Here is an 18,899-nt window from a genome sequence, read left to right as displayed (position 1 = left end):
TGATTAATTCAGCGGTTCCCCTACCCTTGGTGGTAAACCCAGCCCTGAGGAGAAAGGAGGTTGAATATCCAGGTTATTGGAAAAGAATGAAAAAGTGCATTTCTAAAATCTGTAAGCAAAATGAGGCTTGGTGAGCTGGCTCATTCACAGAGGTGCTCCGAGTTCTGTTCTTACATTAATGGCAGCTTAATTACCATTTTTTGAGTTGAGGGAACACGAGACTCTATTGGTCTGCCCTTGAGCAAGGTGCTTGAGAAAGTACCCAGCACTGGATGAAGTGTAAAATGTAAGCTCTGGGTGTCAGTATGGATACGAATGTCCACCATGCATGTTTATGAGAGCACTGTGTGGTTTTATAAGCACACACATGACTCGGATGTGGATTGTTCACTCAGCACCCGATTGCCTTTTATTCAATATCATTTGAATCTGAGGTAACGCACCCTCCTAGTTCAGTTAGAGGCAGACGGCAATGATTATCGTTTGAATAAAGAAGCTCGCTGTATAATTTCTCCCTGATTAAATCCCCTGCAATGTCTTAATAACTGCAGAGATCTGATTAGAGAGGTATTGATTCCATTAGCATAAAAACCTGCCGCGGTGTTGCGTAGGTCCGTGACCCCGATGGCAGTGTCCCCCGGGCTGTGGAAGCAGCCCTGCCTGTGGAGCAGAGGGGGAAGCGGGCCCACCAGAACCCCACCGCACTGCGACAGGGACGTTCAGGTGGAGCGCCGCTCGCTCGCTCCCAATGCCTTCTGGGCCGCGGGCCAACATCGGGGCGGCGTCGGGGAAACGGCAGCCGGCACAGCCGGTCGTAAATGCTGGGTTTAGAAGGTTATTCGGACAACGCTGTCGCACAAACGGCATACCTGCATTGCTCCAATAAAAACATCCGCCGTACATATGGGCAGAATATTGGCATTTACTACCTAGTATGCACTTCCGTACTGCAATTTATATGCAGGCGATTTTTATTGATTTATTTAGTTAGTTTTTTCCCTAATTATTTTGTGTCCTGGATTTTAGGATTTGAAACTGCCTTCTGGTAATAAGCTCTAGATGCGGCTTTGCATGCCCAGGATGTGCAGCATTGAAACAGTGCCTACTCAGTGAAGTCAGTTCTGGGGGAAGATTTTACTGTAGTACCTAGCACCACAGGTCACAGTGACTGGATTTGACATCCAGTCCTAATGGTCATCTACAATCAGATCAGACCTGTCTCTGCAGAAGCTGTCAAACTGTCAAGGTTGAAATTATCCCTGACCTAAGCGGTCAATGCCCTCACAGACTGTCACACATAGACCTTCCCTGACATGGGCACTGCCTCAGTGACTGCAATGCTAAGATCATCCCTCAGAGACTGTGACTCTTAGATAAACCCTGACCTGGGCAGTCACTCCCCTTAGAGACTGTGACTCTTAGATAAACCCTGACCTGGGCAGTCACTCCCCTTAGAGACTGTGACACTTAGATAAACCCTGACCTGGGCAGTCACTCCCCTTAGAGACTGTGACACTTAGATAAACCCTGACCTGGGCAGTCACTCCCCTCAGAGACTGTGACTCTTAGATAAACCCTGACCTGGGCAGTCACTCCCCTTAGAGACTGTGACACTTAGATAAACCCTGACCTGGGCAGTCACGCCCCTTAGAGACTGTGACACTTAGATAAACCCTGACCTGGGCAGTCACTCCCCTTAGAGACTGTGACTCTTAGATAAACCCTGACCTGGGCAGTCACTCCCCTTAGAGACTGTGACACTTAGATAAACCCTGACCTGGGCAGTCACTCCCCTTAGAGACTGTGACACTTAGATAAACCCTGACCTGGGCAGTCACTCCCCTTAGAGACTGTGACACTTAGATAAACCCTGACCTGGGCAGTCACTCCCCTTAGAGACTGTGACTCTTAGATAAACCCTGACCTGGGCAGTCACTCCCCTTAGAGACTGTGACACTTAGATAAACCCTGACCTGGGCAGTCACTCCCATTAGAGACTGTGACACTTAGATAAACCCTGACCTGGGCAGTCACTCCCCTCAGAGACTGTGACTCTTAGATAAACCCTGACCTGGGCAGTCACTCCCCTTAGAGACTGTGACACTTAGATAAACCCTGACCTGGGCAGTCACTCCCCTTAGAGACTGTGACTCTTAGATAAACTCTGACCCGGCCAGTCCCTATCCTTAGCCTACATCTTGCCCTTGATATCAGGAAGTACCTGCCACGCCCTTTCCAGGACACTCATTTAAACTGAACAAAGGAACAAAATGCATCAGGAGGAGAAATATAAATTGGGAATGTATTGTGATAGCTGAAATCCTCCTAAGCACAATTATTGTTGTTTTGCATGAGAGACCTTTATGTCATGAAGATGTCTCCAAGGACGCATGTCTCAGTTGGATATGACAGTCTGCTAGTCATACTGTGCATTCTGTGTTCTAATCTAGATTCTGTCAACCATACTCCTTGGGGTATAGTTTGCATGCTGTTTTTATAATGTATTTATTCCTGGTGGCTGGTAGTTTAATAAAATACCATGTTTTGCATCAATTGACAGTTCCTCCTGATTGCCCTTTGTGAAGAATGTGTAATTAGAAGGGTGTTTACTCTAAAAAGCTAATATACAGTATATCTGTTCATTTGTGAGCAGTTGATATTTAGTTCATATTTACTTTAACTGAATTAGATAAATTAGGTTTTCAAGTAACTAGTTTAAGTAATAGGACCGTTTATTGCACAGCTGATTCAATTATTTGAGGCTGCTTTTTCAGATGCATTCAGTGACCTTGTCCAGTGAAAATACTGTTCTTGTCTGAAAAGCCATGAAAATGCCGTTAAACTTCCCACACATGTACACTCTCTGTTAAAGAGAGGCAAGGTGTGTAGTCTGCATTATATCTGAACTCTCTCACGAGGAGAGAGACAGTCTCAGACCAGTATGCTTCTTCTCTCAGAAGAGGTCTTTAAGTAGGAGACATCACATACGCACACGCACACACACCCGCTCATGCACACACACACACACACACACACACACACACACGCACACAACTGTTAAAGCCCTTTACTTGTAAATGTTCACAAGCAATTTATGAACTCAGTGGAGATAACTGCCAAAGTTAAATGCATATGTTCAGATCAATCAAACCTTATTTGAGGAAAAACACTGGAGCATGAACATAAAATATATGCAGCGTGTGCCTGGAACCACGTCTGTGAAGTCAGCATTCAAAACCACTACCCTAAGGCTGTGCTCTCTTAATGAGTATTCACAGTTACAGATGGCCGCTTGTGCACAACAGGCCAGGCCGGGCACTAAAGAGTCACATCCTCATCAGAGTAGCTGAGAACTGGTTCCTCACTGTGTTCTTTACCACTGTGTGGCTGGTCCTCTGCAAAGCTGCATAATAACTTTGATTATTGTAAACAGAATTAAGGCAGATATGTAATAATTCAAAAGCACCACAGTTTGAAGTTTTATGAGCTTCCTCTGTAAAATCCTTCTGTGGAATCCCATTAAGTGAATATCTGCTGGGTTGTGTCCAGATTAAAGTGTCTCGCCCTGCCAGTGGGAAAAAGGCCACTGTGGTTGAACAGCAAAGAATTAACATATAAAATGCAGAAGGAATAGAAAGAGATACGTATTACTGCTGCTTTATTTATATTTTAATGCTGGAGCAAGGTCTTGTGGCCCTGCCAACTGTACCCTCTGCCATGAATAATCAACGTGCTGGCAAAGACAGATCATAGGAAATGAATGCAATATTAATGTGGTGCTGGCCTTAGTGCGTGAGCACTCACACACACACACGCACACGCACACACACGCACACACACACATATATACACACGCACGCACGCACACACACTCACACGCGCATGCACACACACACACACGCACGCACGCACACACACAGTAGTATGTCAGGCAAAATAGGTAATGCTGCCGCCTGCTTTAGTAAAAGATGAAAAGGATAGGTTTAATTAACTAAATTGTCAATCAGGGCTCTCTCTCTCTCTGTCTCTGTCTGTCTCTCTGTTTCTCTCTCTCTCTGTGACATAATATGAGAAATGGCATGACAAACAGCTTTTACGAATGTGTTGGTATCCATGCCAGCCAATTCCCCAATGGCGTAATTTATATTAAAAATTGCCAGGGCTACTATATTGTTATTTTCTATGTTGTTATTTAACTTAATAAGCAACGTCAAATCTGTTAGATTCAAAAAATTTTAATAGAAAGGTATTTTAAATAGAAATAATTTAATTTCAGAAGAATACGTGTTGTCAGTAGTAAATATCAAACATTGTCCATAATTTATTGAAGATATTTTATTGTATGTATTGTACATTATTAGCAAGATGTATTTGTGAATTATGTATTTTATTTTTTGTTCTTGGACTTTCAAATGGGGGGATGCTAGAGTATTTTTTTATTTTATGTGAGGGGCATATTGTAACCTTAAAATCATTTTGAAATGCAAATGAATGAAAGTGAATAGATAAAAATGTAAATGAGTACAGTACAAAGAGTACTGTGCACTTTGTAGCTAGATGTGATTTGCTTGGCTGAAAAGGAAGCGCCTTCCAGTAAAATGACTGACACATGTATATTACTGCATGTATCAGCTTTATTACCAAGCAACACGCAATATGGATAATCTATGACAGGAAATGTTTGCTTAGTTTTATTTTAAATTTTCATCCAATGCACAAAATGGCATACATACAGAAAAATGTCACTATTTTATTGGTTCATAGGTCGTCATTTTTTCATGCTTCGTGTCAAGTCATTCATCTGATTTTGAAGTGTGAAGCAAAATTATAAGGAATTATTTCCCCCCTTGAAAATAACGTCGTCATCCATCGTTGTTGTGTGGTTTCCAAGCAACCTAAAGGATTTCATGCGTCCAAATTCCTTGAGGAGTGTGATTTAAAAGCGCACACAGTCCGTTTGGCTCTCTGTGAAGCCAGCTCTGGAGAAGTCCCTCCGATGGCTGCTCGCCTCACGTGAAGGAGCAGTTCCCTGTGCACAGCTGTGTTTTCTGGGGCACAGGGCTGAGGTTTGAGAATCAGGTTTTTCAGCTTCAGAATCGACGGACACGTTCTCACAGCTCACGGGTACTAAAGCATGCTTCCTGGTTTGTGTAAATTAGCCATTGCCACTGCCGATGACCCTCGCTCTCCATGTTCCTTGCAGATTCCGTGGAGTGCCTGTGATAAACTCTGCACTGGAGCTGGTGCTGTTGGGATCAGAGAAGACTCTTCTAAACCAAGATATGGACAACAATTTCCAGATGGCAAGGCAGTAAGTACAAGCGATGGTCAGATTGCAGAAAACATGAACTCCTTACTGTGCATGCCATTCAGTGTCTTTCAAATGGTCCTTTGCTTCGTTGTCCTGGAATAATACCCACATCAATGTACCTGGGTCTGATTCTTCCACAGCAATCTCCTTTTGTTAAAAGAAAACAGGTCTCTTTTAAGGTATCTTTATCCTCCTTGGCTGTTTGATCTCTAAATCTTAAAACTAAATTAAATTAATAATTCTATTCTAACTTATGTTCTGCTGCTCAGTATTCTTGGAAACATTTCTGGAACAAAAGTGGGGGTGGGACCCAAGTGGTGTGGTTCACTTTGTTTTACTTAATTCTCCAAGATGTGCACATGATCCCGGTAAACTGCTAATATTTTATTTATTGCATATACATCAAATACAGAGGGAATTCAGCATCCTCCTCCTGTTTGACTTTTTATGAGCTCATGGAAAAGATCGTATGGGAATATGCAATATGTTACAGCAGCCTTGCTTCATTCATTAGCTTTGTAACTAAACAGTCCACTTTTCATCTGCTGCGTCTCAGGCAAAAGTCTCAATTAACATTTTTCTGATTTTTAGTTTGAATTTTTTGTGATGTTGTGTTATGTTCAGTTATGTTTCACTGAACTTAGTTCTCTTAGCAAATACGTTGTGACAGCACAGCATAATGTGGTGTTCTGCAAAGACCCTGAAATTATAACTGACACAAGTGAAATGGTGTGGGGGAGCAGTGATTGTACATGAACAGAGAATCCCTTTGAATTAGTATCAAAGGGAAATAAATATAATTGGAAATTGTTTCCTTCGTCCCCAATGACAGCCAAAAATACATTTTTAGAGCAAATCATTTTTTTGGGGGGGATCATTTTTAATGACTTCTAATTAAACTTTTTTTTGCTTCAGGCGTTGATAGAATTCCGCTTTGTAGTCTGAAGCAAAGCTGTGAACTACTCCCGAGCTCCAACTTGGCAGTTTTTGAACCGTCAGTACATCAATGCCTAGTTGCCAATGGCAACGGTGCTGCTCTGATGATGCCGAACATCCCAAAGTGACCAGTGAATTGAGAATGTATTTTAGCAGTCTTAGTCAAACACTTCCATTCTGACTTATGGCACACCACTGCCTGGCTTGTTGGCAAACTGTTCACTGAAGAGAATCAACCTTTAATATTAAAACTTGAAATTTGACAAACAATTGAGACTACAGCAAATTAGCTTGCTTGTTTGCTTGCTTGCTAACTGCCCCAAGTGCATTATAGCTTACTGAATGAAGTACACAGGTATTGGGTACACATCTATCTGGCTTGCTACGTGTGTAGGATGCCAACTCTTTATTACAGAACCTGTCAGGGCTTTCAAGAAGCTTGAGGGCTTATTTGCTTAATCCATGCCTGCTTTAAAGAACACCACTCACACATTATACAATAGTGAGCATCTACTTTTTAAAAATTAGCCTATTTTCTACAGGACCTTGTTTTATTTGTATGTTACTGTGATGAAGTTGGCCAATAAAAAGGGCTTATGTCTGGCTAAAATTTCTGAATCATATTACAGGCTACTGAAAGCAAAATGAGGTCAGATGAAAAGGTGCAACATTCACAGTTTCTTTTTTTTATGTACTTATCTGCTTTGTTATTCACAAATTCAGGGGAATGATGAAATATATTATTTAGGACATGAGCGCCTGTTGAAGTTCTGGGTGTCAGAGGATCGATGTGTTTTCTCCAGCACAGTTGTTTTGGCCTAGCAGAGGGAGTTGGTCGATCCCTCCAGAACAGAGAGGGAAAACTGGACGGCGAACACACCTTTTGTTAATTACAATGCTTGGGTTTGTCCTCAGGAGACCCCTGCATTTCCGGAAAAAAAAAAAAAAAAAAAAAAGCACTTCACCATCTGCAAGATCATTGAACCAAGGCGCCCAGTTAACTTACACCTCTCCTCTTTCTTAGATTTTTTTTAGAATGTAAGAATGCTGACCCCTCTTCGTGGGCTTTGGTTCTCAAAATCATGCTTCGGGTTCATCCGCGCAGTTCTTGTCTCCGTGCAGAAAACAAAACAAAAAAAAGAAACCATAACGCTTATGCAGCTCTATCTCCGAATCTCTTTCGAATAAGCGCTGTCGTATAAATAACCCACAGACTTGATGCCTTATGAGCTAAGCACTGCGAGCCGTGCAAAAATAAGATGTCTATTCTTGGCATCGCGACCGTTCTGTTTTCATTACAGCTCTGACGTTAGGACCGTGCCACTGATGTCTGGAGGTAATTCGTTTGGAGGAGACTTTTTTTTTAACTTAATTGGCTTAAACATGTCCTCCCTTTATCCACCACTAAGCTGAGTGGAGAGCTCAGGGTTTTGTGTTACGTCGTTGGAGCTTCCACATGATATCCGTGGTGCAAAAGGAAAAGAAGGTTGCGTCGTGTGAAAGTGTCCGAGGACGTGTACAGTGGCCGCTGTTTGATTAATGGGCTCGCGTGCCCCCGCGTCTCCCCGTTTAATGTGTGCGTTTAGCAGCGGGCCTTGAAAGTCACCTCAAGCTGCAGTGTGGTGGTGATGGTGCGCCTGGGGGGGGGGGGGGGGTCACCGTGTGGTTACCCGGAGCAGCAGAGGTTAATCATTTTCAATGGTAAGAAGAGCGGTAGTGGTGTAATGGCGCTACGTCAAGCATAATGAGGCTATTATGGCGGTGTCACCCCCTGGAGTAAGACAGGCTCATTACAGGCTCCTGGGTCTTTTTGATATTATTGTCTGGGATCGGTTGGTTGGGGGTATGCCACAGGGTCGACAATACCATGGGTGCATGTCCCACAGCAGTCAGACCACAGTGGCAATTTGGGAATTTTCATGTCCTCTGAAGTATCACTCCTCAGCCCAACTGTATGTACCGCAGATAAGTCAAGCTGTGTTTTTTTTCTTCTTCTTCTTTAAGTACTGTTCACATTGTGACCCAGTCATCGCTGACAGAATTGAGCGAGGCCCCATGTTTTTTTTTTTCTCTTTTCAATTAGCACCACCGATTGGTCCCATATTCACACCGCAGAAGTGTGTGGTAACCAGGCCTTCCCACACCGCAGACAGCAGATTATACGGGAACGATAGCACCAATTGGAAGAAAGGCATGTCTACCGCTGAATAGCCATTGGCAGCCTAGCCAGTACAGTAGTAATCCACAGGGCCTCTGCTGAGGTGACCCCACCCGGCTCCTGCTGGGATGAAGCCAATCGTATACTGCCTAAGGGCTGTGTTTTTTTTCAGTCTTCACAGTGTGTATGCGTGTGTTCTGGATGCTTTACCCAGCAGAAGTCAGCAGCGAAGACTCTCGTGTGCTGACGCTCTGAGCTGTTGACACCAGTCCTCATTTCAAAGGGTTTCTGGATTGCATGATCCACTACAAAGGTAGTTACAGACAGTGAGTTTGTGCATTTCAGAGAGGCTTGCTCCAGTGTTCAATCAGAAACAATGCGCGCTCTTGAGGGAAAATGCTATTCAATCAAACGAAAACAAAACCTCCTTCATTAATCACGGTAAACATCGCCAAGCCGTCGCCAAGGGAAAAAAGCCACTTTGTTTTGTTTTAACACTGCAGCAGATAAAATTTGGCAGCCTGGGGAGGGTGAAAAGACTATTAATGACCTAAAAAGTTTTCACAAAAGTGTAATGAATGATCAGCAAGGAAAGGAAATTCACTCTGGTACTTCTGGTCAGTTAGGTAGCGGTAATTCAGTTGTTAGCCAAGTTCTAACTCCCCTCTGTTTTTTTTTTTGTGTATGCGTGTGTTGGAAAACCTATATATACCTATAATTACCACTTGACTCAAGTTGGTACGGTTATTTGTTTATTATCGTTATTATATTTAATGGTGGGTTAGCTGGAATGGGTTGTCTGTATTCCCAGTCCGGTAACAGTAATGGCCTGTGGATGAATCATCGTATCAGTGAAGGGCAGGAGGAAAGGTCTGTTTACTGCATAGCGTCGTTATCTCAGAGCTATTGTTTCAGCATGTCCAGCGCTGAGGGAGAGATGCAGTCGACCGACACGGTTCTTAACAGCCCAGTTCTCACAACAGCTAAGCACCGCGGCTTCTGAATGGGGATTTTGTCAATTAGTTACAGTCACTCATGAGTCCAGGTATATTCTACAGCGTGTCAGACGCTCAGCTGTCACTCCTTGTTCTCAGAATCACACCTCAAAGCTCAGCTCCCTGTAATGGGGGTGAAATTAGATTTCCTTATGATGAAATCGTCTGGCAAACAAACAACATGTGAGGATGGAGAGGAGCCAGGTTATTTCCATGAATTCAGTTGAAATATATAAATATTTATTTATTTTATTTTTATTTCACCAGGCAAGTCATTAAGAACAAATTCTTATTTACAATGGCGCCCTGACAAGCGACAAAAGCCACTTAAGGGAAGGGGAGGTGGGCTAGAAGATAAAAGTATGTTAAAAGCACAAAATACACTGTTTATGAATGGTCCTTTATAAGAGCTGAATAACTCCTTAATAGGCAGTATATAGCACCTTCGTAAGCACTACATAATCATTCATGAATGCTTTTGTCTGTAAACACAAATACGCATATGGTATGCTATGTCAGCAGTCTTGTCAAGCAGAGGAGAAACCGAATTCTCCTTTTACTTTTATATTTTGGCCATTTTGGCATAGGGCCTCAGGATGCTTTTGTACTTCAATGAATACAGGATGCCTTGTGAACTTGTGTGCTGTTTCGCCATTGAGGGGAAGCATTGTGCATTGTGTGTGTATCAGCAGTGGCATCTTCCCCTGTACTATCAGATGGATGCATTAGTGCCCTGTGAGTCCAGGAGCATGGTTTCAAAGTGTGCCTGAATGCCCTGGCCTCATTCAGCAGGCCCAGAACCCTCAAATCTGGGAAATCTGGGCTGAGAGTGTTGTGCAGTGCTCTTCTGTTGTTTTTATATTACCAAAAGAAGGAGGTAATTGTGTGTTGAATGTATACTGTATGTATGTATGCTTGCATGTGCGTGAGTGTGTGCGTCTGTGCGCCTGCGTGTGTGTGTCTCTGTTTGTCTGTCTGTGCCTATGTATCTGGCTTCTTAGTTCCCTGTTTTGCTCATTTAACAGCTCCATATGGGGTAAGAAAAATGCTAATAAACAACCTTGCTACGTGCTTGTTAAAGGCCACGGTTTTGCTGCATTAATAACCTCATTTATAACTACAAAACCCAACAAGCGACAGGCAAATGTCATAACCGCTACACGGTGAGTAATGCCGTCATGGAGGGCAGTCTCTCTTCATCTGCAGAGCAGGGAAGCACACGCCTGGCGACAAATCTGTTTGAATAGGAGGAGAGTGGCCTAAAGACTCCAGATGGCTATCGAACGACTTACTGAGATTATCACCATTGTGGCAGTGCTGATCCATACCCAGCAAAAGACTATGACAAAATCATCTTAATGCACACTAATTTACCATCCATCAAGCGTTCAGCTTCACACACTGCAAAAAACAAGTAATTAGTGCCTTTCTGTCCAATAGCTGTGATCAGTTTTTTTTGTGTGTGTGTGTGTTGAAAGCTCTATATCAAACTCAAGCAAATCTCATAAGATTATCTGATACAATTATCCTGTTTTTAATCTGCCTTCTGGTTAATCACAACTGTGCTCACTGTGGTTATAAAAAAAAGGCAATTTAGAGGTATATATAATGATCTATTCGTGTTTTTTGGTTGCTGTTGGGTGGTGCATAGCAACCATGCAGGAAGAGCAGGAGGAGGGATTGTGTGTCACTAGGCTATACATGACACAAATGCCAGACTGGCTGTTTATAATGGTAGTGATGTCAGTGCTTCTTGTCTCTGCCATCTTGACACAAAGACGTGTTTTCTGCAGATTCTGCGGTTGGCTCTTCCTTCAAACCAGGACTGAGGAGTGTTAACAGTAACCATCATGCATATCACAGCGCAAGAGATATGGTGTGACCAGTAAAGATCCAGAAGGCTCTACCACACCCCTCTCAGAGAACATGTTCCTATTGCTGTAGTCCCACTGTGCTGCCACCTCATAACTATTTCAACTTTGAAGCATTTTATTTTATTGTATAAGGGCCCAAGTTTAGCTGAACTAATAGGTGTTCATCATAAACTCTGGGCTTTGTGTCGCTTCGGTGAAAAATGTTAAAATGCATTTTTGATGACTTTCAGTCTGAGCAGCGGTGGGAGCTGTCACTCAGTTTGTACATGCAGGTTATTGAAGGGATAACTCACTTCCTGGGGATTTTTGATATTACTTCAGTTTCTGTCTATGTTTCTGACAGGTCCAGACAGCTTTTCTTTACAATGAATGGTAATTCGGATATTTACAGAAGATTGTGCTGATTACAGTGGCTGATGTAGGGACATTAGGGGGTTCGTGAAGTTACCTCTTGTAACTTCAAAGCTGCTTGTACTTTGAATTAGTTCTTCAAGTGTATTCTCTTGCATTAAATCAAAATTCCCCTGTACCTGCCATTGTAAAGCTGGCAGGCAATCAAAATCATTTCTTAAGTGCATTTCAGAATCATAGAGAAGAGAACAACTTTATTTCTCCTACAGTCTGAGGAGGGTGTAGCACCGTCAGGCCTGGTCTTGAGTACCCCAAGGGTATCTCCTTCTATTAAATGTCTTTGAAAACTGTTCCACCTATTGGCAACTCTCTGTGTGGGAAAATATGCTTGTACTTCAGGGCAAAATTTGCCCTTAACTGATTTCTGCCTGTGGCCCCTTGTTCTTCTGTGATAACTCAGCCTGAAATATCTTTTGTAGTCGGCTCTGGGGTATAAGAATTTCTGTCTACCTCAAATAAGTCCAGGAGATTTGATCTCCCCCTGCAGAAGCCATGTTGTCTTTGGCTTACAGTAGCTTACAGTTTTGCTTTGTCAGAGGACAACCTGGCAATTTTCTGCCTTCTAATATGTTGTTTTCCCCTCAGGTCACTGATACCTTTAGCTGGAAATGCATGTGAACACATAGAGCTACCATCTACTTTGCGCTACGGCAAGCTGCTTTTATCCTCCCCTGCACTTCTATTATGTTCAAAGTGCACATGTCAGCTCTCTTGGTGTGTAGTTTATTATGCTAGCATGAGCCTTTTCCTATGGTGCCCTTCAGATGCAGTTTCTGAACTGGAATCAAATGGAACTGAAGGTATTGAGTGAATAGAACACCTGTCACTGCTTTTATACATCATTTTATAGCTAATAAGGCTAGCTAGCTGAATAGCCATTTCATTTTTAATCATTACGGCGAATATGATCTCACACTTTCCCAGTGCAATTATATTTATATTTGCAGCCTCAGTAGCCCCGTTAATGTCTTTGCCATGGACCCAGCATGCACAATCTGCCATAGCATGCCCATGTCAGTCTTGACCATGGATAATGCGTGTTAACATGTAAAAATTATCTTATGAATAATTAATCTACCATTAGCTTCCATGCCTGCCTTCTGAACAGCATGCCTGCACCCGGTCATGTTATCTTGTGGATTGTGCACCCATGTCTCCGAGTTCTCTTCAAACAGATAATGTCTTGCTCTCTCTTTCCAGAAGAACATTGCAGGCCATGGCAGGGTCCTGTCAGGGAGGTTTATTAATTGTGAAAAGATGATTAATTACACCCCCACACCCCCAGCCCGTTCATGTTCTCTCCGTCTTCATGGAGCGAGTGATTTATTCCTGTCTTTTATGAGTGTTGAAAGGAGGGCTCATCTACTCTCTCTTCCTGGTCATTCCTCTTCCTGACCATGCCCCTGCAGGGGTGCGTTTGTGTGCGCTTTTCATTCTCTTTTATCTAAATGGGAGTTGTTAGCGGAGCTGCGTGTAGTTAGCAGTCAGTTCCACAGGGTTCGGTAATCAAATCCAGTGCATCCATCATACTTCCTTAATTAGACAGCAGGCAGACTGCTTCTGCACGCACTGCCTCTGCGTTAGCCTGGAGTTTTAACTGAAAGTAGCTTGTGCCTATTTGTATATGAAGTGCTTCAATGCATAACAGTTTCACAGCAAAGCGAGGCACTACTGACCTTGTGCTAATTAAGGAGGCTTTACAATGTTTGCACGACAGGAAATTGAGTGAATTTTAATTGTGTGTGAGAGTATGTTGACTCTGTGTGTGTGTGTGTGCGTGTGCGTGCGAGTGCGCATGCGTGTGTTTGTGTGTGCGTGTGCATGCGTGCATGTGTACGTGTGTGTGGAAACATGAGTACTTACATGCACCATGCAAACTGTTTCTCTGAGGCTGCTACATAGTAGCAGGCTACTGTTTACCAGCTAACCCCACTGAGCATGTGCACTGGTTTTGTCATATTTGTACACGCATGAGCTATTGATACAAAAGCAAGATTATACACCAACTTTATTACAAGAAGGTAATGTTCCCTTCAGCTCACATGCCACTCCAGTTTGCGTTATAATGCTAACAGGTCTGTTGTGTGCTGTCGTGTGTACTTTAGTCTAGTTATGTATGCAGATGGCAGTTTATGTTTGCAGGCGTCTGTTGGCTTGAAATTACTGTCTGATTGCAATTTTCCAAGGTTATTTAGCTCAGTTGCACACAACCTCATTTATTCATAATGATGGGGAAAGCAACAGGTGTTGGTTGTTACAGTACTATGGTCTGACTCACTGACTCATGTTCCCCATCAGCTGTAAAACCAAATCAAACATTCATTTTCAAGTTCATTCATTTTCATTTTCGAGGGTAATTGCTTGCAGTGGAAATTCCTTGCATTGTGTGTGAGCAAGTGGTCTATTACTTGTGATTAAATAAGTGTATTTCCCTTGGTAATATCTTTGACAGCTGAAGTTACAAAATTATGTGGTACAAGTGTTTACATTGTCTTGACACTGGCTTCAGTTCTCTTGTGTGTGAGCAAGGATCTAAAATATCCTTCATCACACACAAAACTGGTACAATAGAAAGCATACATAAAACTGAAATAATATGAAATAACTCCAGAAAGTGAACTGTCCCTTTAATAGCTGAAAAATAAACAACAATCAAGAATAAGCACATTTTAAAATATTTCCATTCAAAAGAAAAAAAAACATTAGGTAATTAGATTACATCACAAAAATGAGCATGAATGCAATAAATATAATGGACCTTTCCATGAAATGAAATGAACCCAGGAATAATTGTGATTTTCATCAAAAAATAAAAAGCCTCACAAGAGTGCTCAATTATGTGTGAATAAATTTTTTGGGGCCTGAAACAAATGGCCTACTTGGCATCCATAGCTCTGTATCTCCAACAGTATGGAGGTTCTCTGCAGTCCTGGCTCTTAATCTGACAATCTAATCAACGCCCTGATGATGATGATGATGATGTCCAAACATCGTCATTTGTTTTGTAAACATCTTGGCTGGTTCATAGTGGTTCATGGTTGAATCTTTGTTTGAAATTCACTGCCTGACTGAGAAACCTTACAAAGACTGATTTATTTTATTTTATTTTTTCTGAAATCATATAGAGATTTTTTTTGAACAGACATCAAGATTCGGTCAAAAAAAGTGGTAGCTGGCGATAAAAATGCTGATTCCTATGTATTATTTGTCTCTAGGCATCGGTTGAAATTATGGAATTCATGGTTCAGCCCATACGAAACTAAATTAGATGTCTGTTGTAAAGGATATTGGAAGATAAGCCGTAAGAAAAATGAAATTGGGGGGAGGCAAAAGGTATTTGTAATAAGATACCCCCAGGATGCTGGAAAAAGGATTGGGTGAACAGCACACTCCCACATACCAAACTATATTCACGTACATTTTGTCATAAGCTGTAATACTACGGAAGAAGAGGGGAAAAAATGGCTTCTGAAATTGTTTAAAATACACTGTTTGGTCGAATGGGAATGGGCTCCTGGGTTCTTTATGGGAATGCCTGAGTCCACACACTAACTCTGTGCGTGTGAGTGTGTGTGTCTATGTGCGTGCGTGCGCGTGTGTGCACTTATGCATGGTCACTTTGCAGATTGGGTCTCCACTGTGACCGGCAGTGATATCGCCAGCTGATCCTGCATAGATCACGCACACACGGGAGTAAATGCCCCGCCCCCCAAGCACACACACACACACACACACACACAGCTTTTTCAGTCCTATCTGTCCTGTAGTGTGTTTCACAAGATGACCAATGTCGAGGCATACGGTAATAGTCTTCTTTCGGTACAAGACACACCTGGTTGATTTGAACAGTTATATATACAGAGTCAAGAGGGCAAGCTTGTCTCAGTGTGGCCGACTGGATGGAAGTCATACTGTGTTGGAGTGGTTGTGAGTAATGGGGCTTGTGGTGGAGCCTCAGGTGCCGTCACGTGGAGAGGCCTGCTACCCTTCTGTTCAGATCTGCATTTACACAGCGCATGCTGTCATGTTCCTGTCACACTGATCCAGAAACACTCTCAGAATTGCTTAATTATGCATCACCTGCTCTTTGCTCAACCATTCCCCTCCTCCACGGCTACCCTGCTCTCACAGCTGCACACCAAACCACACTGTAGAGAGGATATCTGTGCCCCAGCTTTCCCTCTCTTTTTGCAGTCAGTAAGCCTGAATTCAGTTACAACCTGTCTTCTACATCCTATTAGAGTCTCTCTCTCTCTCTCTCTCTCTCACACACACACACACACACGTGACAGAAAGCCTTGACTCAGGAGAGATGCTGGCCCAGTGAAGCCTGGGCTTTTGTGGCTCTTGGAGTTTGCGAGCACTCTTTTTATGAAGCACTGACGTTCTCCAGGATGGCAGGGATGGTTTTAATTAGTGCAACAATCAGCTGACTCAAACATTTAAACGTTCAGGTGGGAAGCCGAAGACCCCCAGGAGACTTTAATGCAGATTTCAGATTTTACACGCTGTTAGTGTGGCCATTAATGTTCCGGATTTTTCTGCCCTGTACCTGCACCTGTTTCTTAACCAGCTTTCTGAATCTATTTGTATATCTTATTGCTGCACCTGTTTCTGGACCTCGCTGAGGAAATTTGCTTCTCACATTTGCTTCTGCAGAAATGGCTGGAAGTCTTTTTTTTTTCCTAAGGAGATGAAATCCACATCTCCATGGCGGCTCCCTGCTTTGTGTGCGTCACAACCGATTTTCACTTTTTTTTTTATCAAGCAGCAGTGCAATACTGCTGTAACATTACTACCCGAGCACAAGTTCATTCATACGGAAATGTCTTAAAGCAATTTCATGTCATATTGTGCAATTACCATGAAGCCAGACAGGGGAAAAGTCAATCAAGTTTGAAAAATGTAATTGCTTGGGTGGCGGGGACTTGACTGAAAAATTACTTGTCGTTAACACCATCTACTTCTCTGACATCATGCGTTTCCTGCGCGCTCTTTGTATCAAAAACCTAATGTGACTGTACTGTGGACTTATTCGCTTGCCAGAAAGCACAGGGAAGAAAAGCAAAGCCATGGGAAAGATTTCAACTGCTGTGGCTTTCAGATGCAGAGTACCCTCAGACCCAATTTGAGGCCATTTTGAAAAGATGGCATTCAGTACTTTTTCGGAATGTGGGTAAAGCCAGGCAGAATGGCGGTTGTATGGGCCAGGCACTCATTATACTGTGTGTGTGGAGTCAGGGCTGCTCTGAATGTGAAAACGACTGGTTTCAGTATAAATTGCCCATCACACCTCACGTTCTCTTCTTGCACACTCGCTCTCCCTGTTTCTGTGTGTTCCTGACCATGTGAGTCACCCCTTTGGATTTGCAAGTGTGAGACCTCACTTTATTCATGAATGTGCTACCATATGCAAGAGAGGCATGAGATATAGATGGGAGATATCTATGCATATAGAATGAGAAGCGAGGTGTGCTGCATGCTGGGAGTGGAATGCAATTACCTCCTAACTGCTTAGCCTTTCCGCACACCATCGAATATGATATAACTGCAATTCCCATTGGCCCTCAAGACTGTTAATGAAGGAATAATGCTGGTAATCCCCGCATGGTGTTTCAGCAACATTGATGAAGCTTTTTGTGTCACGGATTCGATGTAGACTCTTCGCAGTCTTCTGTTCCTCCCTCTCTTTAAAGGTGTATGAGTACAAGAAGCTCCCTCTTCACTGTACCTCCCCCCTCCCCTTTCACCCCCTCTCTCATTTCCACAGACTGTGCCCCAAACACCTCTCTCTCCTCAATAGGTTCTTTTGTGAGCCTGAAGATGATATTAATTGGTTTCAAAATGGGAGACAATGGGATACAAGGATTATCACAGGCTTATGTCCTAGTATATGACTGCAGGCCGGTATTTCACAGCATGGTCTCCCTCTCCCTCTCCCTCTCCCTCTCCCTCTCTCTCTCTCTCTCTCTATATATATATATATATATATCTCCATCTCTATCTCTATTTCCATCTTTCTCTCTCTTTCTCTATCTCTTTCTATCTCTACCTCTATACCTTTATAATTCTCTCTTCCTTGCCCACCCGCTCTCACCGGCTAAACACCCCGTGCCCCAGAAGCTTGCCAAACAGTGAGATCCAATCCCTGGTTATTATCCCTTCCCTGTGAAAGCCACATCCTCCAGCTGAAGAATATGAATTAGTTTGACTGAGTGTGGATGCCAGATATCTCCCTCGTTGAGACAGAACAGTGGACTGTTGGAGGAAGGAACAGAGAGAGCTGTTCTTTGTTACCTGATATGTGGATTGGAACCAGCGTTGACTTCTTCCCGTTCCTTTCACTTGACAAGCTGCATAGCGAGAGGTTACATAGCAGTTATGTTCAGCTTTCTTGCAGCTGCACCATACTCGTGTACAGTCATCCAGTGCTTATTTAACTACAGCGCAATCACGCAGAATGGCTTTTTTGTAAACTGCGATTAAAACAGGTGTCAGCGATAAAAGTCAAGTGATCTGGCTCTTTTCACTACTGAATTGTCGCTGAATATGCTAAGTCCTCCTGATGGATGTGTAAATGCACTGAAAATATGTAACCTCAGACACATAAGATATGCAGCCTTCCTTTCTATTCATCCAGCTGCTAGCACCTTGCCAGCCCAGATGTGCTCCTTCTTTTTGATGCAGTAAAGAGCAGCACTGAAACAAATACGGACTCAAAGCGCTCTCTTACTAGTCCAAGTGCCTTATATAATTCTCAGTGAGGTGTTTACAGTTGAGACGTGAGCATTTCTGAGGGCATAAGACCCCTTGCCTCTTCCATAGTTTTATGTCACTAAGTTTTTAATCAAACTCGCAGGGTGACAGTCGGAGGGCCGCAGTATATATCTCTTCAGCGCCACAGTTCAACTGGGTTTTATTAAAAAGGAAACATGGCTAGCAATAAAGATAGACGAAGGAAATGGCAAAATGTAATGTTTGTAAAATAAACTGTGCTGGGTATCCCAGAATGCCTTACGCAAACACAAATGAAAATGTAGAACAGTGAGTCCTGCATGAATAATGAAGAGATCCCATATGTCTTCTGTGGTAAATTAGATCAGCGACTGTGGGCATGGCATCAAGTGATACCCGGGGCTGCCCCACTGCCTCAGGAGGTTCGCTTGGATGAGAGCGAGAGCCTCATGCTGTCCTTTAGGCAATCTGGATTGTGT

The 18,899-nt window shown here is 42.9% G+C and overlaps 1 protein-coding gene across 1 annotated transcript in view; it reads left to right on the top strand.

The window, feature by feature from the left end:
* Positions 1-18,899, top strand: part of dlgap3 (discs, large (Drosophila) homolog-associated protein 3) — a 119,247-nt gene that overhangs the window by 62,336 nt on the left and 38,012 nt on the right. The window contains exon 3 of the mRNA XM_064347625.1: positions 5,204-5,311. The gene's annotated coding sequence lies outside the window, so the exon portion shown is untranslated. The remainder of the gene's footprint in view (positions 1-5,203; positions 5,312-18,899) is intronic.

This window comes from Anguilla rostrata, chromosome 8 (assembly GCF_018555375.3).
Source record: "Anguilla rostrata isolate EN2019 chromosome 8, ASM1855537v3, whole genome shotgun sequence".
Lineage (NCBI taxonomy): Eukaryota > Metazoa > Chordata > Actinopteri > Anguilliformes > Anguillidae > Anguilla > Anguilla rostrata.
This window is presented reverse-complemented; position numbering and strand designations above follow the sequence as displayed.